Source organism: Carettochelys insculpta, chromosome 6 (assembly GCF_033958435.1).
Source record: "Carettochelys insculpta isolate YL-2023 chromosome 6, ASM3395843v1, whole genome shotgun sequence".
NCBI lineage: Eukaryota > Metazoa > Chordata > Testudines > Carettochelyidae > Carettochelys > Carettochelys insculpta.
In genome coordinates this window covers 66,872,839-66,898,370 of record NC_134142.1, presented here as the reverse complement: position 1 = coordinate 66,898,370, position 25,532 = coordinate 66,872,839, and the positions used below count along the sequence as shown (strand labels likewise).

Here is a 25,532-nt window from a genome sequence, read left to right as displayed (position 1 = left end):
GCTTGGCTGCTGCTGCTCCTAGCTAGGCTCCTGGAACTCTCCATGTTATGAAGCAGGCAGCCAGGCAGGTGAAAGGGGCTAGCTGGGGCATTCATGCACCCCATCTGTCTGGGGCTGTTGGAGCCCAAAACCTAACCCCAGGGCACCCTTTAGGGTGGGTAGAGAGAGGCAGCAGCCACATGTAGCTGGTACTCTTCTGTTCTTCCCCTTCTCCTGATAATCTGGGGGCAAGGGGAAAGTGCACGGCTTGCTCCTAGCTTCTGAAGGGAGGGCCAGAGGAGTAATTTGTGCAAACAGAGCACTTTCCCCTTGCTCCCTGATAGGGGAAGAGGAGGAAGAATAGTAGCACCCTGGTGTGTGTGCTGTAGCCCCTGCACTCTTGAAATGGTCCCCTAGTCCCCCACCTTCATTCCTACACATACCCAGCCCCCTGCCCTGATTCCTGAACCCCCCACAACCCACTGTCCTTAGCTCCCCAATGCATCCAGCCCCCTGCCCTGATTCCTGCACCCTGCATTATCCCCAGACTCTGAGCCCCTTATGCCCCAGCTCTTCCTTACTCCCCAGCTGACTCCTGCAGCCCTCACACCCCAGCACCCTGGCTTGAGCTCCTCCTGATTCCCAGGTTCCCATTCTGACTCCTGCATTCTTCCTTATCTCCACTCCTTACTCTGAGCTCTCCACACAGTCTAACACCCTGCCCTGAGCCTCCCACACTTAAACTTCTTACAGGTACCGTTGTATTGAACCTCTTCAACCACTGGTCCTGAGGCCCCAGGAGCAATATAATAGTACCTGTAAGACACTTAAGTTACTTTCATCCCTGGATCTGAGTTCTTTAATCTTTGCTCTGCACTGCAGCATGTCTCACTCATACCCCTTTTCACCCAATGATTGAAAAATGTGCCTGTTATGAATGGGAGCTGTAAAGGAAAGCCTAAATTTACCTGGAATGCTAGGAAAGGGTTAAGCTAATCTGCATCTGAGGGAGGGAGTTTGGGGGAAAGTGGCAAAGAGCCAGTAGAAGCTAGTGGAAAAATTCAAACCTGAAACTGAAACACCGTCGAATCTCCTTTTTTAGAGACAGAGACAGAAAAGAAGGGGATCTCTCCAGAAACAGAAGGGAAGAAATGAGCGATTCCAAAACAGATCACTTAGGCTCATCAGAATGTGTGAGTAGGGAAGTTTAGATAGTTGCATAATGTTTATTATTTTCATTGTTTGGGAGTTTGGAAATAATGTCAGCTGGTTATTTGTTCCTTTTGTTTTCTCCCATAACCAAGAATGTGACCCAGGGACAAATGTGTGTGTTTTGCTTCAATTCATAGTTGTTTTCTTTCTTTCTTTTTTTTAACACTAAGTCATTTACGATGCTTGCAAAGATAGTCTTACGTTAATAATAAAAGTGCTTTTAACAAGCGCCAGTTGATCTTTGGTGTCTTTTTGCGGGCTTAAAATTATGTGCCTGGCCACAGACAAGTTACCAGAGAGCTCACCAGACTCTGCATTGCAGTCTGTGGGGTTCTTTTGTTGTTTCTTTCCAACCTCTTGAGGAAAGGAGGTTGGGGGGCGGGGTTTGCCCTCAGGAAAGAGATTCCAAGAGATTTCTGTCCTCAAAAGGGGATTTTGTTCACTTGATGGTGGAAGCTACTGACTGATTTCGGGGGAAAGTGAACTCAGAAAAACTTTTTCTGACTCTGGGAACTGCAGAGACAGTCTAGTAGTGTTTTATTTGGCTAGCTGGCCCCCATTATCTGCACCTGAAGTGCAAGGGTGGAGATTTAGCTGTGACAGTGCCCCATGTGTTACTTAGTTCCTATGAGTCACTTGCAGCTTGGATTGAACAGACTCCTTTCCCCATTTGCTGATGAGATCCAACAGCTCTGTGGCAGTTTAAGGGGAGGAGGTGGGAGAGCATTTGTTGCGATGACCAGATATGGGCATCTGGGAAGATGCCATGCAACCACTGCATGTTGAACAAGCCTGTGGGTAGTGCAGGGAAAGAGGAAGAGCCTCCAGATGCTCAGGCAACAGGAAATGGGATTTAAACTTTGTGAGGCTTCTGAGGGGGTAGGCCAGGTAGCTGCTCATTTGGTGCAAGGCAGCAAAGTTCAAACCACTGACCAGAGTGGCTACTTGGGAATTGTGGGCCACTTCTTGGAAGCCAGAATCAGTGACATAACACCCTGAGGTATCTACACTTTGTGTTTGGTGACAACATGTGGAGGGAAAAAGAAAAAAATTCCCTTGTGGAGCTGGAAGTTTTTTGTTGGCAAAAACATGGTTTTTTTTTTGCAACAAAAGTCATATTGCAGTATGAATGTTCATGCAGTTTTAGCAACAAAAGGTACATTTCCTCAACAAAAATTGCCAGTGTGCACAAAGCCTTTTAGTGCTTTTGGCTAAACACTAAACATTTTACCAATACTTCAAATGCTTTGTACCTTTCAGAAATTAATAATGCTGTTTTGAAAACACTTTGTGTCACTGCAAATTTTATGCAGACACAGGCTCCCAAGGGAAACTATTAAGGTGCCAAACCAAGACATGACTGTGTCATTAAGATGTGTGCTGCAAGCCAGTGGTCCAGGAGAGTTGTTGATCTGTGTGGTTCTACACAAAGCAAGGTTCGGGAAGCCAGGTGTGTCAGCGATAGGATGTACTTAGGAGGAAGAAAAGGGTCTAAGATACAGTTCACTCTGTACTAACAGAAATGACCAAGACCTCTCAGACCTTAGATTTTACAAATAAGTTAATGAGAGGTTACGTCAAGCAAAATAAGAAATGGAATTTAGATTTTTTAATATACCTCATCCAGGTATGGCCAGAAGCTACACTGCTTTCATGTTGAATATGCTAAATAAATGAGCTTACTCTGTCACATCTGTAGATACCACATGCCACTGCTACAGCAAAGGATAGAACACAGGATACTGTTCTCAAGTATTCTGCTGTCTGATCCACAGGCAACATGTGTGTCAAATTCCCCTTGAGAGGCTTTTATAAAAGGGGCTAGTAATTACTGTTGAAGTTCAAGTGGTAGAGGCATTATAGCTGAGGCACTAGAGGGCCAGCTACCCAACCATGCTGAGGTTCCTTGGGGAAAGTGGTATTTTATAGCTATATACATTTTTCCTGTTTTATTTTTAAAAATTTTTTGGTTAAATTATAGAATGAGAAAGCGTCTCACAAAGCAGATTTTGTAATTTAAAAAGTCAGTAAATGTTGTGATAAGCTAAATACAAATCTTCCACCTGTCTGTCATCCTTCACGTATTTTGACTGCTAATGTTACAGATTGGGAGGTTTGAAGATTTGAGAATATGATACAGAAGAAAGAAAGATGGCCTGATGTACTTAGTCTTTTAGCTGCAGTAGTCTGAAATACAATAGACTACCTTGCCACCTTGTGGAATTGCTTGTTACTGCAAAAATATTTTCAACTGCAAATATAAAAGAAGAGATGTTACCCTTTTTTTCATAGTTCATTGATTTCTTGGTAACTAAGGGCAAGTCTAAACTGCAGGGAAAGGTCGAATTAATTCCAGCTGAGGTAATTATGTATCTAGAGCTGACATACCTTAAATTGGGCTTCAGTGCCATCTCTACTGAGGGAGGTCAACAGGAGCCTGTGCTCCTGTCAACTGCCCTTACTCCTAATGGGGGGCAGCAGTAGCGTGGTTGATGTCTTCAGAGTTGGATTTAGCACATCCCCACTAGATGCGCTAAATCATACTGCAGAATATTGGCAGTGGCAGGGTCGATCTTCCCGGTAGTGAAAATGTATCTTAAATATGTACAAGAATCTGGGAACTAATATTTCTGTCAGAGTAAAACTCTGCAGAGTGATAAAAGGAAACATTGTTCAACAATGTAGACATTCAGTGTGTAAATTTAAGGTTGTCATTTGCTTTCAACCTCTAAATAGGAAAGGTTTTGAAAATTGACTCTATTTTCTGTCAAGTCCAATAATGTAGAAAGTATATTCTAGAATTTTATATTAATCAGTTTCTAAATGCACTTTGCCATAGATACCCAGTATTAATATTAGTCTATCTGTGAAGCAGGAGTTAGGGTCTGAATGGTAATAGGCTGAGGGCTTCAAATTTAGTGTGGCAAAGTAGATGCCCCAGTATACCCTCTCTTGATTGGATGTGGCCTTGTTGCACCCTTACCTCAGTGAGTCCCCCACCCAGCCATTGGCCTACTTCAGCCTTAGGAATGCTTTGTTCAGAGCACTTTATAAACTCAAGCCCCATCTGAGGCCAGAGTCTTATGTCAGTATCCAGCAGACACCCAGGACTCAGCAGGCCACTTTGTCCTCACAGTCACACCACAGTTGCTGTAGTTTTTTCCCCACATTTCATCATCAGCTGCTGTGCTTTCTGCAGCTCCAATGTCTAGGGACTGGCACACTTCCCATTCCCCTGCATTCAGACAAAGAGATGACACTAACCAGGGTTATCCTTAAAGTAGTTCACTCCATTTTTTATTGGAATCCTCCACTTTCTTCCTGGCAGAGTCTAATAACTAAGTTGGGCCACCAGTCAGTATAAACTGTGGCAGGGTAGCTGATCCATCATATACTGAACCCTTAAGGGCCAGCCAGCTAATCCGTGATATTAATATCTGGTCCAGATCTTAATTTTCCCAAAATTTGGATTTACAATTTAGGTTTAATCCATTCTACAGATAGGGTCTAAGGTGCAAAGTGCTGAGATTGATCTGGGCTTGGATGCAAATGTTCCCAAAATGAGGGGATTTGGGCTCAGAATTTTGATTCATGTTCATCTCTAATTCTGAACTAAAATCAATTTCCTTCCACTTCTGTATTTCATCTCTCTTCATTAATTCTAGCAACAGGATGACAGCATGTTGCTTTGTGAGGCTGTTTCTTGTGTTACCCTACAGTCAGGTGGTCCCCATATTCTGTGCTGTGGCAGGAAACAGAATTGTGAAAACTCTCCAAAATAAAGTGTAGAGAGAGTAGTATGGAAAGAAAAAAAATAGCTACATAGTAAAATTCCATTGCCAACATCGCTTGGCCATTGTTCCTCTCTCTATGGCCCTGGTGTGAAAGCACACCCCTTCAACATACATGGGAAAAGTAAGTCTGAGAGAAGAGAAACAGCTTAGTGGAACAGTCTCTTGGAATTCCATTGTAATTTTATAATGCCTTGGCATATTAAATTACCATTCACTGAGCAGCTAAAATTTCCCTTTTTGGCTTTTACACACTGCACAGAATTTGTGTGTGACAGAAAAAGATAAGACATTGACAACAGACAAACATTGTGAGCTATGCTATCATTGCTAAGCAAGAGACTGAAGTTCTGGCCCTTAGAATTTGATTCAGTAATAGAGAAAACTCTGTAAACTATGTATTTTAATCTACCAGATGATTAAGAAGGAGTTTTTACACTAATGGACTGGGAAAAGCCATCAGATGTGGAGAGCACCTGGTTTGGACAGAAATATCCTAGAGGAAGGGTCTATTAATGAAGATTCCCTATATCCTAGTAAAGAGGAGAGGATAGAAGTTGATAAAGTATAGGCAGGAACTGAAGAGAAACAATCAAATGAAAAAGACTCCCATTCAGATACATCACGTGATGACAGTCAGCTGAAAAGTGACACTTCTAGAACTGCCTGTATAATGGTGCTAGAAAGCTAAAAAATAAGTTGGGTGAGCGTTAGTGCCTGGTGTTCAATGAGGGTAATGATGACAACGGGCTTGTGGCAGGGTGCTACTGCAAGAGCATTTTATCAGTTTCAATCAGGGAGAATACATTGAAGTTGATGAAAGAGCCTGGTGTCTGCCTTGAGACGGGCAACACCTGCCAGCCCAAAGAGCCAAGAAATATAAAGTCTGGGAATGTGCCAAAAAGTTGGTGTGTTTCACCACCTTGCACCTAGTCCTTAAAAGAAACAATCACAAGAGTGAAATGCCTACCAGCTGCATAATAGCTTTTTAAAAATATCCTAACAGAGGCTCAAGTTAAACGCATACCCCAAATTAAGAAGAATACGAAGAAGACCAAAACAATGGCCACCAAGGCTAAACAACAGAATAAAGAGATTGTTCAAGTAAAAAAGCATTCTTTAAAAATTGAAAATCAGATCTTACTGAAAAAATAGAAAGGGGCATAACATCTGGCAAGTCAAGTATAATTTAGATAGTTCAAAAAAGAATTCAAATGGCAACTGCCAAAAATCTCAACATCTAACAGGAGAAGAGTGCACTAGAAGCATGAAGCTTGCCATGCTGGGTTCCCACACTGGGGTCAGTGGATGATCAAAGTGCTAAAAGACCACGCAAGGATGACAAGGACATTGTGGAGAAGGTGAGGGAATTATTTGAATCAGTCTTTGTGGAAAATGTGATGGAGATTCCCACTTCTGACCCATTCTTTTTAAGTGACAGATCTAAGGAACTGTCTTCAACACATAGGTGTCAGTAGAAAAGGCTTTGGAAAAATTGAGGGAAGGGGTACATAGTGAGGTATTCAAAATTTGCAGATGATATAAAATTATTCAATATAGTTAAGTCCAAAACAGACTGTGAAATATTGTAAAGGGATCTCACACAATGGGATAACAAAATGTCAGATGAAATTTAGTGTTGATAAATGCAAAATCATGCATGTTTAAAAACATCCCAAACATACCTAGAAAATCATGGCATCTGAATTAGTTGCTACGGTAAGAGATCTTGGAGTCCTTGTGAATAGTTTATTAAAACATCCACTCAATGTGCAGCAGCAACAATGAAAACAGCTCTCAATGTTAGGAACTACTAGGAAATAGTTAGGTAAGACAGTAAATATCATAAACTATGGTACTCCAACAGTTCTGGTAAAAAAATACATTAACTATAGCAAAATACAGAGAAGGGCAACAGAAATTATTAAGGACATGGAACATCTTCCATGTGAGAAGATATTAAAAGACTGGGATAGTTCAGCTTGGAAAAGAGATGAGTAGGTGGATGGATATGATAGGGTCTGGAATCATGAATGGTGCAAAGAAGTGAATAAGAAAGTTGCATTTGCATTTTGCGTAACATAAGAACCAGGGGCCACCCAATTAAGTTAATAGGGAGCAGGTTTAAAACAGACATAAGGAAGTACTTCTTTACACAATACACAGTCAAGCTGTAGAACTTGTTGCTTGGGGATATTGTGAAGGCCAAAACTATAACTGAATTCAAAAAAGAATTAGATAGGTTAATGGAGGTCAGGTCCACTGATGGGTATTAGCCAAGATGGCAGGGGTGCAACCCCATGCTCTGGATATCCCTGAGGCTCTGTTTGCCAGATATCAGAAATGGATGACAGGAGATGGATCATTTGACAGTTGCCCATTTGCTCTCCTTGAAGCACCTGGATTGGTCACTGTTGAAAGACAGGCCGTTGGACTAAATCAACCATTGGTCTGAACCAGTATTATGTCCTTAAGAAAAATAAATCTCTTCACAATACAGATGACCTGGAAAATAAAACAAGAATGTGAACTCTTTGGGTAGTAGGAATCCTGGAACAAATAAAATCTGGGAGCCTCAAGCAGATTTCACAGGGGGACTTTAATTTTAAATTTAGTTTGTATTTGTTTTTAAAATAAAACAGAGGCAAACCAAAGCTGTTGAACACCACACAGGCAACACTACACATCACTTTAGCATAGGCTGTGAAGAACAGAATAGTTAAAACAGAAAGAGGAATTAAGCCAGCAGAATGTAATCACCCCCAGTGAAATTGCCTTAGACACTGGAATTGCTTTTGGGAAAAGAGATATTGGACCTTTAATATCTGAAAATGATCAAGATCATCTCACTTATATGTTTTGTCCAGCAGCACATATCCCCTAACACAATGCTGAGACCTTGACACAGCACCATTTGAGGAGTGCCCCTTGTAAGATGAGCTGGGCTCCCTGGTGTCACCCAGCTGATTAGAGGGCCCATAGCCACCTACAGTGGGCACCAGGTGTTTCTATTGGTGGTGTACATTTGCACATGCATTGGTGCATTTAACAAAATTTATTCTGCCTATGGATGGAAAAAGTTAGAGGGAACACTGATTGAGAGCAACCTAGGTTTTCCTTGGAAGTCTGATATCCAAGTATTGATCAAACCTGGCAAGTGTTTGTTCATTAGTTCCGATAGATCTTGTCCCATCTGAAAGCATGAAGTGAAAAACGGCTTGGTTTTATTTTGTTTTGAAGTTTGTCAAGTAGTCTGATTTTTGATTTGGAAGAATGTTTGGGCCAGTATTCAGCTTGCTCAAACCTGTGTATGCATCCTTATTACCTAGACATACCTCAGAAACACAAATCAGCACAAACCAGAAGAACACTGTAACCAAAAATTTGGATCTGAACCAAAAATTTTGCTTCAGAATTACTTTTATAAAGTGAATCCAAACTGAAACTCTAACTCCAAAGCCCCTTGAAGTTAGGGGAGGTTCAGAGCTGTGCTTGGTACCCTTAAGAACATGTCTAACTGGAACTGAAGTGTTGTACTCTGAAAAAAGTTTGGATTGAAATCTAAATTCGGGCTAATCTTTTACCAGAAATATATATACAGTGATGAAAAAAATAGAAATAGTTTCTTCTTTTGGAACCAAAGTTACTTTCTGATGTTTCTAAAATGGGTTAATTTACTACACAATAATAAACCTCAAACAAAAATAAAATCAAATAAGTCAGTGCTATACTATTTATACAGCTGTCTTGAGGGAAGAGATAGCATTTGCCTGCTGTCTTCTTTTATATCCAATCACAGTTGAAATCCTTAACAACATTAATTAGAGCGGTCTGAAAAAACTGTATAAATCTTTACTGAAAAATTTTAAAACCTGAGATGCCAGTATAGGGACGCTTCATCTTTGCCTGATGATTAAGATCAAATATGGTGCTATAGCCATTTAGTAATATTTGATATATCATCTGTCAGAGGACTTTGTCCTACATCTACTGGGAAAGGTAGTCAATTATATTTGTGTCTTTTCTGTTTGTAACTATGACGAACTGATATATGTTGCTTCTTGTGCCTACAGTCTAATATTTTTAATAACAGTAGGCCAAACCCCTTATGCTTCACTAGCATCAATTCTGTCTCACCTGGTTTCACCATTAGCAGAATTCTATATTCATGGGCAGAAAGTGATTAAATGTCTTTGTTGTGATCACAGTTAGCAGTGACATTCCCACTACCGTAGACGTCCAGAGGCATCCATCTAGTATATCTGGCACTACAGTGAGCTGTATTGTCATAAACTTGTATGAGCTCTGAAGCAGGTATGATGTCTAGTCCTATTCCCATTTCCGTCAATGGCAAAATTCCCAGGGTCAGATCTTCAAAGCTGTAACAATTTGCCCTTCTTGAAGCTCTGTCTTCAAGAAATGAGGACACTTAGCATCTCTTTCAGAATCAGGTCCCATAGGAGCACCAGGTATTTAGCACCTGTCGGGATTGAGCTATCACAGAATAAAATGGGTGACTGACCAAGAAAATGAGAGGAAATCAAAGGTCCCTCGGAGGCATATGTCACATCCTGATGGAATGTCCGTCAAGAATGTTCACTGTAGTTGACGAATATCAGAGGCATAGCCGTGTCAGTCTGTGTCTGCAAAAATAATGAGAAGTCCTGTAGCACCTTATGGACTAACATATTTTTGAGCATAAACTTTCATGGGCAAAGACCTGTTACGTCAGATGCAAGCAATGTAGTGGAGATTCCAGAGGCAGGTCTAAGTGTACAGGCTCACAAAAAGGAAGAACTCCCTCCTGTATAATTAGACCTGCCTCTGGAATCAACACTACATTACATTTGATGAAGCGGGTCTTTGCCCATGAAAGCTTATGCTCCAAAATATCTGTTAGTCTATAAGATGCCCCTGGACTTCTCATTGTTTTCGCTATAGTTATAACGTTTGACAAAGGCAGAATGTCAGAATAAAGGCAACAGGCATCAAGAAAGGTTTTTAAATGTCAGATTACTTTATTTGCAACCTTTGGTGAATACAAAGCGGGAGAACTTTCACTATTTTTTATTCTTATGCCTATTCTGCAGACTTTCTGAAACAAAATGTATTAATGAGTTTTAAAATAAAAATAACTTTCTTAATTTCTTCACCAAGGTCACTAACACCACCATGTTACATTACATGTTTTGATGCATGTGATTGTCTGATGGGACAAATTCATGCATCACACATTCAACACAGTGTGGCAGTGTGATGACATTTTATGGTAAGGGACTAAGAACCACAGGCCACATTCTTGTCCTATATATAGCTATGCATCCCTATTAATTCCTGTGGTTTAAAGTAGCATGAAAGTAAATGAGGGCAATTTAAATCTTTACATATGTGTGTAGGTTCATACATACATATGCAGTAAACTCATACGTAGCATTCTTTCACCTGGAACTCTAAAATAACTGTCATTTTATCCATAAGTAAATTTTAGTTACATTTCCCGTAAGTACAATATAGTGGAAGTAAATACACTGTATTTGCTGTATTTATTTGTAAGTGTGCAGTGTATAACACTACTGTTGTTGGCAAATGAAGTACTCTGCATACATTTTTGTTTGTTTCTTAATATCTAATCTTGTTTTTTTTTAGTGTTATGCATTGCTAGGTATACTTCTCCATTGTCCAGAATATTTGAATGTCTGGCAGCCTCCTGGTCCCAGGGCTGCCAGATATGAAAGAGTTTACTGTACATGAACTGACCAGGTACTTTGGACCTGCCCTCATGCATTAATCCATCTCCCCAGGATTCATTTGTACGTTCCAACTCCCTGAACAGCTTCAAAAAGCTACCATTAAAAATCAAACTATCAGAGAAATATTTCTGTGTCTTCCCCAGGAAGAATAAGGAAAGTTGCCTCCAAATTACCTTACCCAAATGCCCCATTTAGGCAAGTTTCAGTGATGTGCCAATGACAGATCTTTTATATAAAGAGAGGGATTTAAAGTTTGATTCTCCTGGTCCATTAGTGTTAGAAATTTGAGCTTTATTCACTTGGGAAGAGAAGATTCCCAGCACCTCCACTGAAGTTCTCTGATAAGAGATTTTAAAACTGTGCCACTTTCATGTCATTTGTGTAGGTTTTTATTGCTCCCTCTGAGCCCTGCACAATTGGAATTATGGTAACTGAGGGATGTGCCTTTACAGGAAGAGAGAGCTGAAAAATAATCACCATACATACTTTTAAAACTCTTTAGAATATTTGTTAATTTTTTTTTGTAACTTATGTGGCAAATACAATGTGTATGGGTGGTAAAAACATTTTTCACCACGCATTTGGGTGACCCATATGATTCATTCCTTGTCCCAATACTGAGGAGTAATGTACTCATCTCAAGCTCTGCCAATAAAACCTCCACACCCTCATGTACTCTTTACAGATTTGATCCTGCTTTCATTTCAAGACAATGACAAAACTTCCACTGACTTCAGTGGTGCAAAATCAAACTCTTGCTAAGAAGCGAACAACTAACCAGTACTGTAGGCAGATCACTCATGGAACTAAAACACTGAATTAAATCTGTAGTTTTTAACAACATTCAGGAAAACCTAGACTAGTATTGATATTGTTAAAATCCTGAGGCTGGATTACACTCTATTGAATATGTTTAAAAATGTTATGGTTAGACAATTTCAACTATTCTTCATAGGTTTTTTTTGTGTTATTTCCCTGCATTATGTGATCTCTCGTACCTTATAGTGGAGCCACATGAAAGCTGGAGTAAACTGGTAGTAAATGTGTTTCCTATTCTTGGAGTATATTGTCTGTTGTATTTCCAGAAGACCACATCTGTGATCACATTGTCAAGGCAGTGGACAAATCGTACTGTGTTTTCAAAAGAGAGGGAGTAAAAGTTATAGAAAGTTTCAGAAACGTTCCTGCTGTCTTTAGGGTAGCGGATCTATAATCAGGTAGAACTCATTAATGTTGCACACACTGAGGAGCTCTTTGGACAAGAAGCCTCTTTGTCAAGTCAGCTCTGGAAATACAATACACAGCATGAGATTTACAAGAACCTTCTAGCATTTATTTTGTCATTGTTTTTAATGAAGCAAAACTTCAGATCTCCTAACCAGCAGGAGGTTTAACTAATTGGCATTGGTATCCTCACAGGTCCTAATTAAAGCAGCAGAAGACTGAGATTTCTTGCTTGATGAGACAAGAAGCTGAAGAAGGAGCTAATTCTTAACCTCGTGTCCAGCTTAACGTCATACAGTTAAGAAGCAGATTTGTCCAACCTTGCAGTGAGTTTGGCTGCCTTGCATTTTTTGTGTGTGTGTGTGCGCACGCAAATCACCTGAGTAGATATTTCCTTTTTTCTGATGGTAAGACAAAATGATTCAGAACTCTGGACGCTGAAATGGGGACAGGCCTTCTAACCAGGGTGGGGGTCAGAGTGCAGCATGCTTCAGGCAGCACTGACAACTAACTGTCTCTATCTGTGCCCCTTCTGTCAGAGCCCACACCCCTTCCAGGAGCTCAGAGCCACCCCGCCTCACCTTGCCTAAGGGTCCAGTAAGGCCCAACTGAGGAGTATCATTCAAACCTACTGCTTGTATTGATATGATGGCAGTTGCACAGTGTTTAAATCATGCCGTGAAGTTCATTTGGTGAGAGTTATGATCACATACAATATTGCATTTCGAATAACTTATAAACAAATGCTTTTAGCTCTTACCCCGTTGCTCAGATAGTTGGCATATTAGCACTGGTATCTTCTTCTCATGCTACATTTTCTTTTGATGTAATGTCTCTTTCTGGGAGAGTTTCTTTTTCTTACCTCATTTGAAAGAAGGAATACAAGGACAATACTGGAACCATGAGCTTTCTTTCAGTTCTCCCACAGATTTTTTATGTGACTTTGTAAGAAGTTCTTGTTTTCTTTGGGACTCATTTAACTTATCTCTAAAAAAGGGGTTAACAATATGATTTGTTGCCTCCCAGCAGTGTTTAAGGCAAGCTAATGAAATAATCCTTAAAACACAATGAGGTTTTCAGATGGAGACATCATAGAAATTCTAAATTATACTATTGTATGTAAAACTTTAGAATTAGATCCAATGTGTAGCTTTATAGGAATGGTATGCAGTAGATCCTGCTAGTGATCGTACCTTTATTTAATTATAGCAAACCTAAGTGTACCATTGAAAGCCGGTCTTGTGGTAAGATCCATTTTCTACTGTTGCATTTGAATTAATCAGCTGCCTGCTATCTTGGGCAGTATAATGGATCAGTTGTCCCATTGAGCCTCTCAGGCAGGTGGGCCATTGGCTTGCAGGGGGGCCCAGGGCTGCACCTGTCTCGAAAAAGGAAGAACTAGCCACGGGGAGGAACACTGCCTGGGGGAGAAAATAGATGACGATCAAGAGAAAGGTTGATGTGCGTTCTCAAGCAGGGAGCAGTGCTGACAAACAGTTGATAGCATTGTCCCTCAGGTGGGGAGCAGAGCTGGCAAGCAGTGGCCTCATAACCTTCAGGGGGATGGCTGACAGCCAGGGGAGTTGGGAGTGACAGGGAATAGGGGAATGCAAGCCCACCTGACTCCACTGTGTTCCAGCCCAGAGCCTTAACAGTGGTGTGGTACCCGGCCACCAGGTCAGTGGGGAATCCCCCCACAACACACTAACCATCTGTTAAGCCACCATGCCATCAGTCTACAACCCCAGTGCTACTTCCTACCCAAACACCAAGTCAGACTCCTCAAATTTGTCCAGGTACTCAGCAACTGGCAGTCCCTCCAGCTCCTCAGGCTCGTCCAGGTATTTGGTTACTGGCTATCCCACCAGCTCCAGTTCCTTCGTGGCCTCAGACCTCTCTAGATCCAAACACTCCCCTGTCTTGGCAGCAGGGTTGGTGGGCAGCACAGAGTGGGGCACTTCTGCCTCCTTCCTGGGTGCTGTTCCAACTAAGCTAGAGGCCCCGTCTTTTCTGCTTCCTACTCCACCTCTCTTCCCCTGGGGATGGAGCAAGCTTGGTCTAGCACCACTGACCTGGAGATGGTGGCACCTCATCCTCTGGCTCAGGGGGAGGCCACATGGGCTTCCTACTGGCTATGATGGACGAGGTCCTTTCTCAGAAACTAGGCATGATAAGGGACTAATCGAGAGTTGTATGGGAAACTTCCTGAGACCACACACACACACTGTTCTTTTGTTCCAAGCTCAGATTTTCATCTGTTTCTATTTGTTTTACTACAATCTGTTCTAATGCCATGTAGGCTGAAGAGAGGGCACATGACTCTGATGCATTTACTCCAAAGAGAACATTTTGTTCAGTCTTCTGGACACAGTGCTTCTTCCTCATCTCCCTCATTGCTGAAATAGCCTGTGATGCCTATAGTCACCACATGAATTCTCCCTAAATTTGGCCAGAATGACTGGAAGCTACTCAATGGAATATCAGAGCTGTTCAGGCATGTCACTGTGTGATCATGGCAGCTTCTGATGGCTGCTGTTTCCCCTAACGGGGATGCTTCCTCTTTAACTCGAGTAATAGGGATTTAGGTTTCAGAAAGTGAAAGCCGGGAAGTTCTTGTGACTGCAAATACCTTAAAATTAGCACAGGTGTGTCATTTTAACTCCAATGAATCCTGAGCACTCAGAAGGAGCTTCATCTAAGTGATGGTGTGATGATTCTGTTGGAGTGTTATTTATCACCAGCCCTCAATTTCTATAAACCCTAAGGCTATGAAACTGCAGCTAATACAGATTCTCCTTTAGTTTAGGTATTAGGTTCCCCAGTTTTACAAGTGGAAGCCCTTGGTTAATGCCTATGTGACTGAACACCATGCGTGCATTTTGTACACTGCACATTATTTTATTTTTGCATCAGATTAGGTATTCGTTCCCATTACTTAGATTCTGCCTTTTACATGTACAGTTTGTTTTTCCAATGTGTCGTAAAAGTGAAGAAATTCTCACAAAGGCTTTTTTTTTTAACCTGCTGGAGAAATACATTGCTTTCTTAGAGTTCCAGGCTTATCGTTTTTGTCAATTACACATGCAATAGCTTCAGTGTATGTGAAACTTATTTTTTCCCAGTTCCTCAAAACATTAGTACCCTGTCACGTTTCCCCTTGAGAAAAAGGACTTTTGAAACTCTGCCATGTTTCATTATTTAATTTCCTGCAAGTATCTGATGAAAGTGTTGCCAAAGCAGACAGTTATATTGAAGGAAAGAAATAATAGAAAGTAGCTGGAGGAAAACCGTTAGTCGCAGAGAAAAATAAATTACATAATGCTAAAAGAATGGGGTGGAAAGACTGCTGCTGAATGGCAATACATATGCTTCTGGAATGTTAGTTGTTTTCTTTCTAAAGCCAAAATGTTGGGACAGGAGAGGTTTTTAGTTCATGTTGTACTTTTGTCTGAAATCTGAATTAATCTTTTGTGGACATGGTGTATGAGTAGGACTCTTGGGTTCTAGTCACAGCTCTGCCACTGATGCACAGTGGATCCAGGATGACGAGGTAGCCCCACAGGAATTAATACCATTCCCAGTAGCTGTAATTGCTGCTCCATGATTGTATTCCTTTATCAGGAAGGAGGTTATTGCACAGATGGAGAAGCAAATAAACATGTGGCTCCTGACCATGCTGCATTGCCTGTGAGGAAAGGCAGGCCAGCCATCACCATGAAAGGATAACCCTTCAATAGATCATTGCCTCCTTCTTCTGTGGGGTTTATACACTGCATAACTTCTAGCACAGACACCTTCAAAATTCCCTTCTAATTAGCATCAGTCAGATTAGCTCTGCTAAGTTAATTTAATATTGATTCCTGGAGCTTCTCTCCCACCCCAGGGGTTGGGGACACCTGGTCTGTGGTCTGGATCTTGCCCACAGAGTGCTTGGATCTGACCCCCAAGGGTCGGGGCTTCCCTCCCCAGCATTCAGTCTACTGTAGGGAGTGAGATATGGCATTTTGAGCCTTGTGAGGTGGAGGCAGGCAAGCTGGGGCCAGATCCAGCGCATGGACTCTGCCTGGCTGTGTGAAGAAGCAGCATCAGGCTCCACATGCTGCTGTTGCTCCCCCTCCTTAATCCCCAGCTGGGGTAACAGTACAGCCCAGAAGCACTGCCTGGAGAGGCTTTTCCCCACCACTCTGGCCAGAATTGCAGCCAATCTGAGCAGTGTGGGCTGTGCTTGAGAGCGGTGAGGCAGCTGCACTAGGTAAGCACCCCTCTGTGGGTGAGATCTCACCCCCTAGGCTGCTCCTGCTCCCTCCCACCCACCCCGGCCCCCCACCCCGCTCCTTCATCGCTTCACACGCAGACTCTCAGCACACTCCTTCACTCCCTTCCTGTTCAGACCCCCATCCCACTTCTGCAATGCCTCTTGCCCAGACTCCCCAGCCACCATCCACCACTACAATCCCTCCTGTCCCAATGGCCCACCCTGCTCCTGCACCCTGCCATCCTCCCATGCCCTCCAACCCCCAGCCTGCTCCTGCCCTCTCCCTCCCGCCCACACCCAAACCCACTTCCTGATGGCCCCTTCTCACAATAACTGCCCCCCCATTTTAGCCCCAACCCAGAGCCTAGGGGGCCCACAAAATCTACTAGCCCTGGTCCCCCAGACTCGTGGCTTTGTAAAATCAGGATGCAATTAGACAATGAGAATAGTGTCATGATAGAAGCCAGAGCTGATCTGCAGAAAACAGAGTAGTCTTTGGGACCACCTGTGCTGTTTCTTTAAATCTGGAGCAGGAAATCAGGTGGTAGGGAGGATATGTATATATCCTCACTTCTCTCCTCTAAGTGGTGACAATGCTACTATTCCATTTTGGGAAACTGAGAGATAGAAAGACTGAGTTACATAGTTACATAACTAGTCTGCAGAGCCACGTCTACATGGGTGGCTTCTCCTGAAAAAAGTGGGCTTTCGTCAACATAACCTGTGAAGCATTTACATGGCCCAAGTTCATTGTTGGGAATCTGCCGACAAAACCCAGCTGATCAGCTGGCAGAGTTATACCTCTCCCTGAAGAGGTATAGCACCGCTGTCACCAGTATTCTGTAGACAGAGTTCCCATGTAGATGCTTCTGTCAAAAGAGAGGGTCCTCCATGGTGCTGGCTACCTGGAGCCTGGAGATGCCCTCTCCACTGCAAACAGGGCTCTATGGTTAGTGCCCCCACTTATATTTAAAGGAACAGGGCTCCAGGAGGCCCCATGCAGGAAGCCGGATGTGTGGCTGCAGGCTGATCGCATGTGCCCAGTAACACACCCAGCAGCCACTCCCCAGCCATTAAAAAAATGGTAGAGGCTGGCCGAGACCAGCCTGACTGCTCCCAGGACTCCAGTGAGGGTTCCCAGGAGCCTGCTCAGCAGATTCAAAAGTGGGTCCCTTCCTGGTCCAGCACATGGGTCTGGCACCTGCTGCTCCTCTGGGCAGACAAGCCCTTGGTGCTGGACCCCAGTGCCAAGCACTGCAATGCCCTTGGCTATGCCTGCATTGCCAGAGCCCTGGCACAGCACAACCGCACTGCACACATCCCTCGAAGAAGTGCATGCAAAAGAAAAGGAGCTGCACCAGGGCTACATGCAGGCTAGAGATGCCCAGCAGTGGTTGGGAGCTGGAGTGCCCTCATGCCCCCATTACAAGGAGCTCGACCACATACTGTGGGGAGGGGCATGGACAGAGCACTAAGACAGGAGACGCTGGACACCAGGAGGAGGTCCACCCCACTGAGGCACTCAGCCAGTAGCCAGAATCCACCCAAAGACCCGCCCTCCAAGCTTGAATCCAGCCAGGATACCCTCATTATTGCCCTGTCCTCTGACATCTACCTGAGCATCCCCAGACCTGTTTGTGGGATGATTCAGCGAGTCCCCCAAGAGGCGTGTACACCTGGGCTGGGGGAGGGGAGGTGGCAGGGTATGCCACAGGCCCTGATGGGACAACCTGGACAGGAACCCCCACCCTGGGCCAGGTATGTGTGCTACGTCCATGTCAGGGTGTCCTGCCCAGACCCTGCAGGCAGCCCCTTAGCATGGCTGCTGGCCCATTCGCAGCCCCAAGCTGCATGACCCCGGGGAGGCCGCCCACCCCGCCATGCCTGGAAGTGTGCCAGCCATATGGGTGACAGGCCCACTCCACACGGAGTTCAGCTATCTGTTATCAGGCATGCCTGTGGGCCACGAGCAGCATCCATCCGTCCTGGACAGCACTACAAGACACATTCATGTGGGGGACCCTGAGGAGGCCGTAGCTGCACAGGGCTCACCCACCACCCAGGCAGGGGGCCCTCCATGACTGCCCCTGCCCTCCTCTGGGACAGTAGCCTGGGGGGGCATGGTTACAGTCAGGCCAGTCCCCATGACTCCACAGTGCCCTTGTGTGGCAGGGCCCACCATTCAGGGAGCATGGGCATGCACACCCCAGATGGACCCATCCCTGAGGACAGGGGCTGCTGCTCGCAAAGGTGTGGGGGCAGGGTCTTGGGGGCTTTGCTGCAGGAAGGACTCATCATCTCCCCGCTCCCTACAGCTGCACTGACTGAGGGCCAGGCCACCCCGCTGTCTAGCTAGGCAGCCCCAAGGAGGAGCTGAAGCCAGCACAACCAAGACTGGTGCCACAGAGAGAGGGCACCTCACCAGCACAGAGATGTGCCTGCGGTCCAAGAGTCCATCACTTCCCAGAAGAGGACAGTTAATGGGCGTTGGGAGCCGTTATCTGCGAGCAGACCAAGGTCACTCAGTAGCGGCTGCAGAAGGAGGGGGAGTGGCACAAGGACCAGCTGCAGGTCTCAAAACTGTGCCTGGCCAGGGTTGGTTGTGCCCTCGAACTTGTGGAGGCCTGGCTGGCCCGGGACACCATGCCCACAGCCCCTGCTGACCCCCTTCTCTTTGCCTCCAATGTCCCCTGCTCCCACCTCTGCTCATCCTGAGCCCATGCCCCAGCTGCTCCTGCAGACCCTGTGGTAGGCAGCAAATATAGCCTGTGCCTCTGCCCCCCAGGCCCTCCCTGCTCCCCCTGCCCCTCTGCCAAGCCCAACCCCACAGCAGTCCCACCCATCTGTACCTCCCCACTATCCTGGCCCTTTCCCAGCCCTGAGGGGGACCCTGGACCTAGGGCAGATGGGGATTCCACAGTCAGCATGGCTTGCAGCCGTCTACCCACTCCCTAGAGTAGTGCCCCTCTCCCAGTTCAGATGCCTCCTGGCCCCAACCCTCACATATATTGGCATAGTGCACTTTTGTATGTAGTTCAAACAGACATGTTTATTTTTACACAGAGCTGTATTTTGGGTTTGTAGAAAGTTATAGTTTGTTTTGTATGCTGTTTTATTTTGCACAGTAGAAGGGAGTTCTTTTAGGACCATACCTACATCCTTCCTTGTTGGGTGAGCGTGGGGGGATGGGTGGAGTAGTGGGAGGGGAGGTGGAAGAACTGCAGACCAGGGCACCCACCCCCCGGAGGTGACCCAGGGATGATTATCAGGGTCTCAGGTGAGGTGCTCCTGCAGAGACTCTTGAATGTGCATCCCTTCTGCATGTACTTGGTGGCTGGGTGTGGCACCTGGCAGTTCATAGGGGCTGCAGCCCTCTGGCTCCCACCCCTGAAGAAAGTCCTTCCCCCTTCCATTCTACCAAGTTATGGAGGGTGCAACAGGCAGCTACAATGTGGGGGCATTCTGATCCCCCACTCCAGTTGATTCAGGAGGCACCAGAACCTCTGCTTTACTTGTCCAAAGGCAAGCTCTACAGGGTTCCATGCCCATGTGAGCCAGGAGTTAAAGAGCTCCTGGGTGAGGTCCAGGTGACCAGTGTAGGGCCTCTTTAGCCACAGGAGGAGTGGGTAGGCCACGTCTCCTACAACGCACAGAGGCATCTGCATGTCCCTGATGGCCAGCTACTGGTAGGGAATACAGGTGCCCACCTCCATCCTCTGAAACAGGCTGGAGTTTCAGAAGACCCTTGTATCGTGGCTCAGACCTGACCACCTGTTGTAGATGCTGAGGAATTGACGTAGGTGGTCCCCCAGGGCCTGCATGACCCATGGAGTGGTAGCCCTACCTATTCATATATCATGTGGCCCTGTAGTCCAGGGCTCAGATAGGAATCTGAGTCTCATCCAGCACCCCAAAGCAACTGGGGAAGCTGAGGCTTTCAGAGCCTACCATGAGGGCATCCACATTACTGATCTAGATGAGCTCCACAGCAGCATGGCATTGATGGCCCGCACCACCTGCAGGGGAGAAGACCAGACATGTCCAAGAGAATCCGGGGCAGGTAGTGGCCCTGCGCTCAGGTGAGGCCCACATCCTTCAGCCTCCACCACTCTCCCGCATCCCATCCTCTCTGCACCCCCTCCCTCCCTCCATGTGGGGGCCTGCGGCCCAGGGGTGCCTCCCCTGCATTAGTGTGGCCCTGACAGTGGACCTCCTAATGCTGAATTGGTGGCCCATAGAGTGGTAGCTGTTGGGGGGTGGCCAGCCATAAGCTGGCCCTCAGTCCATGACAAGCCTGCATATCAGCAGTTTGGACAGACCTGGATCTCTCTCAAATGGCAAGGGAGCCCTGTGGCACCTTGGCTTTTCCCCCAAGGAGATAGGCAAGCTTTTTCATGAGCAGGGAGCATGGGTAACGGGGGCCTTTTACAGGCATGCTGGGCCTGTGGTCCCGGAAGGGCTTTCCCTCCATACACGCCTGCCTTCTGGGGTTATAGGGCATCTTCTGTCAATAGGGGAGCCAATTCTATCAACAGAATGGCTGGGCCATGTGGCTGCTCTGTCGAGAGAGTAGATGGCTGTTCTGATCTGCATTTGTGTGTAGATGCGATCTGTCGACAGAGGTACTGCCAGGAAATCTCTTCCAACAGTGACATCTGTCAACAGAGGCTTCCCATGTAGACATGGCCTTGGAGAGCCAGGAATTGAACATCCCTTTCTAAAATCCTGGGATACAACCTTACCCAGGTATTCAGAGGGGAGGGTAGGACAGGTTGAATCATGGAAAGATCTGCAGTGTTACCAGCTGAGGTCCAGATCCTACAAACCCTTTTGACAAAGTAACTTTATTAATTTCAGTAGTTCACCTAATCCAAAAAGGAATATGGCCATCCAGAAATATATCCTTTCTGAAAGTCTTGCAGGATTGATACCTAATCTTGGGGGTTTTGTTTAAAAAGTCTTGGTTGTTACTATGTAACAAGATCATTTCCAGAAGTTTTAAGAGAGAACATTTAGTTGTGTTGACGTTGACAAAAAGATGAAGTGCCAGAGGTTCAAAAATAAGTCCCAATGACAAAATATTTAGGACGTGCTGTGCTATTGCCACATGAAGGTTGGTTTTTTTTACATAATTTATATAGCATATGGTATCAAATTAAATCTTGGAAGTACATTTTTTGCTGCAAAATAGCTTTGTGTGTTTCAAGGGTTCCTTTCAGCAAAAAAACTATTCATGTCATGCTACTTGCCCAGATACTGGCCAAGAAAATAACAGCTCTCAGAGTCAAACTTTCTAATTGCTATGAACTTTAGGATAGGCAAACTGATCTGTGACATCTAGATTTAGGATTTACATAAAGGCTTGCAATGCATTTTATATTCATAGTCTATCTATCAATGGATTTCTGATGAAACCATAATTCGACTGTCTGGGCTCTATAAACAAAATGAAGTGAACCATAATTTTCTCCAAAGGAGCTGCCTGTTCCACCCCTCCTTTATTTTGATGCCATTTGTGCTTTTGTAGTTACATTTTAAACATTGGATCATTTCCATTTTTCATCTCCAAGAAGGTATTTCCACGCCAATCTGCAATCATTGCTATTGTGGAAAGGCCCATACAATGAAAAGTCTTACATTTCACTTTCAGATATGGTCACAAATATGTACAGCTCACATCACTGTCAGATTCGTATATCCAGCATCATTGTGGAACAATCATTTGTTCATTCGTTTGTTTTGCAGATTCCATCAAGGAATTCCTAAAGAGTTGGCTCAGTCTTAGCATTCAGACAAATAATAAAGCATGCCCTTTTAAAATAAATACATTCATATTTTTAATATGGAAAGTGGAATAGGGGATGAGAAGACATCAAGGGCGAAAGCAAAGTAGCTGCAAAGGCACAAGGCCTCCATATGTGGGTCCTGAACTCATGCAGATTCCTAAGGATCCTTACAAACCTTTGAGGAGCCTGAAAGTAGGGTGTGCAGCCTCTTCTTTGAGGTGGAAACCCTAACTCAAAACAAAATGACCAGGGAGGAAATCTTCCAGAAGGTGCTTTTAAGAGGGGTTTTTTGTTTGTTTTTGTTTTTGTGTTAGAATAATCCTACAGCAAGTCATTAGGGGAGATCCTGCTGGTTTGCTGAAGGCTGAGATGTGGCTGTTTTCTGCGGTTGTATGAGCTTTGCTACTCCAGTAGGATCGCAACATTGGTGAGGGTTCCGTGCTGAGAACCCTCATGAATGTTGAATTTCGCGAATATTGCAGCTGCTCCGCACCTGGCACCTGGCTGCCAGCGCTCCTGCCCAGAGCCCTGGCAAGGCAGCAGCTGCTGGCGCTCCTGCCCAAAGCCCCAGAAAGTGGCAGCCGCTGGCACTTCCCACCCCAAAGCCCCAGGAAGCGACAGCCACCAGCGCTCCTGCCTGGAGCCCTGGGGAAGCAGTGGCTGCCAGAGCTCCTGCTTGGGGCCCCAGGGAAGCGGCGGCTGTTGGCGCTCCCCACCCCAGAGTCATGGGAAGCAGAGCCACTGGTGCTCCCTGCTCTGGAGCCATGGGGAAGTGGCTGCTCGCGAATAATTGACTTCATGAACCCTAAGATCGTGAATGTGGGGCCCCTACTGTACTGTTATTCAGTCTCTCTTCCTGATCAAACAATACCAGGAACTCTGTCATGCAAATAAATATAGAATCAGAAAGAAAAATCTGATCCTGGGTCCACTGATTTGTGCCTCAGATGAAGAAGACCTCACTCCTAATATCTGTGTACTGTCACAATTAATGAGAAATAGCAGAAAATATAGACATATTGAAGGTAATGTGTCCTTGTGGCTGGAGCACTGGGCTGGCAATCAAGAGATCTAGGCCCTGTTCCAGTCCTAGCCCCATCACTGGTTTGCTGGGTGACTTTGGGCAAGTCACTCTTCCTTCCTGTGTCCCAGTTTCCACATCAGGTAAAATGGGAATACAGTTATTTGAGATCTGCAGATAAAAGTGCTATATCCGAGTTAGGTATTAATATTTATTATGAGTGTCATTTACCAGGCTGCATTGCCTTTGAGTTTTCAAAACTATTATATGTTTAATTTTTGTTTGATGCCCAGAGTCTTTCAAAGCTCGGTGCTGATTAATAGTAGATTAGACTTTAGTGAAGAGTATCACATCTCATCATCCTGGGTGAAGGCAAAGTATTATGATGGCAGGGAGCATGTGTGCATGGGTGTAAATATAGGTCAAAATACAATCTGGTTCATTGCACTGGTCAGCCAGCCACATGCTGATGCTCCTGAAAGCTTATTTTTGCTGTTTCACTGTAGAACTCACAGTGAGTGTACCATGATTCTTTTCCTTGTAGTACACCCACCAGCATAATATCTATAGTTATGACGGGACTCTCTTGACAGACAGGTTATTAATATGGGTATTTAAATGAGTCCCTGAACAAGGAGGTGCGTGAACCTCCTATGCACAGATCCTAGGACCCAACCAGAGCCCTGCTGTAACCCCAAGACGGGAGAGTGCCACCCCAGTACGCTCTGGTCCCCGCTAAGGCCTCCTGGAGAGAAGTGGCTGGCAGAGACGACATGACCAGGACAAGGGTTAAAGTTAAAACAAAGTAACTAAAATTTTTTATTTGAGGAACACCATCAAATTTAAAATGTATCAACTCTTAAACAACTAACTTATAAACTTACAATAAACATTGTTTCCTTGCTGATTCCTGTTAGATGTCTTTAGACTTTATTTAATCGGAAGGCAGAAAATTGGTTAGGAGAATAGGTAAAGGTAAGTATAATTAGGATTAGGGTTTTAAATCCCCGCTGTTCCCTTAGAAAGGAGGGGTGAGGTCGCTAATCTCACCCCCTACCGGGGGCATGGTGCTAGCCTGCCCCAAAGGGTTAGGGCCGGGAGGCTGTCAGGGCTGTCCCTCTTCTTTCTTTGAGGGGCCCTCGCTACTCCAGTAGGCCTAACTAGAGGATACCTGGGAGGCAATATGCTCTTCCTCAGGTCCCTTAGGGTGAACAGCAAAAGGGGAGGCAGGGTGGCTATGCCTACACCTGCAATATATTTTTATATATAGAGATGGGATAGGCAAAAGGGGATAAGGGAGGTTAAGCCTTCACCTTATTCTTGGACAACAATTACAATAACTAGGAACCTAATGAATACTAATAATACTAATTATTAGAGAAATGTATACCTAATAAACATTAACAAAAATTATTAATTAAATGTGCTTTTAGAATGTCTGAAGTAATATCCCAGCCTGGGCTTTCAGGCCCAGCCTCAGGGGTCAGGCCCCCAGGTACTTCCCCTCCCCCGTCAGGGAGGGTGAACAACGGAGGAGCAACCCCCCGCTCCCTCACAGAGGGTCCCGGTGTCCCAGGCTAGTGTCCCGTTCAGTGTTAGAGGGTAGAGTTTACGTGTCCTGAAGAAAAGATCTGTATTGTCAAATCCGGTATGTGTGTCAAATCCAGGAGATTGTCCAATCAGGTGAGAAGCTGCTAGAGAGCACAGACAAGATGGCGGCAAGAGCGGTGATGCTGCAGAAGTGGTGGCGACCTCAGGGTTCAGTGGCTGGGTATGCAGTACCCACCGCGAAGCGGCGGGCCAGTTCGCCACCCAGCCACGTCCCCACTGAGGCCGCTTGTTGCTCTCTGGCAGAGTTGTTTGGAGGCGCTACTGGAGAGCGCTGCTAGGGAGCGCTGCGCTGCCGCAGGTGTCTTCGCTTCTTAGAGCCGGCCTGAGGGAACAGTGGACGCTGCTCGAGACAGCCGACACTTCCCTTTTCAGGGGCACAGAAACCTTGTCTGTGTCGCCCAAGGGCCCAAGAATGCCAGGGCCAGTCTGACTTATATAGACAGAGTTCATGCATAATTCATGACCTGATTACCATACTCAAAAATTCTATGTACCTGTTTTCAATCAGGTCCTCTGGGGCTTAGAAGGTGCTAGAAACCCAAACCCTCGCCCAATCAGAGGCCTTTATTCAAATACATGATCATTAATAATTCATGAGTTCAGGTTCCCGGGGAAACCAACTGACAAAAAGTGACCGTTGGTAATGCTGCTAAATGGCAGCCTGTGACACTTTAGATTTTTCATGTGCCTGCACTGATTTTATATAGCCAAAGGCTTGTATTCACTGGCCCACGGGGACAATTATGCCCAAGGGATGTTAAAAATCCCTGACAAGTTAAAGTATGCCAAAATCATTACCAAGGCATATATGAAATAAGAGTAGAGTTTCAGCTGGACAGAGAATTTATTCTACAAGTTTAACCTCTCTAGCCTGGCACTCTCTGGTCCAGCAACATCCATGGT

At 45.0% G+C, this 25,532-nt stretch overlaps 1 long non-coding RNA gene across 1 annotated transcript in view; it reads left to right on the top strand.

Moving 5' to 3' along the window:
- Positions 1-1,052: 1,052 nt before the first annotated feature.
- Positions 1,053-25,532, top strand: part of LOC142014178 (uncharacterized) — a 39,666-nt gene continuing 15,186 nt past the window's right edge. The window contains exons 1-2 of the long non-coding RNA XR_012645879.1: positions 1,053-1,172; positions 12,152-12,282. This is a non-coding gene — a long non-coding RNA (uncharacterized LOC142014178). The remainder of the gene's footprint in view (positions 1,173-12,151; positions 12,283-25,532) is intronic.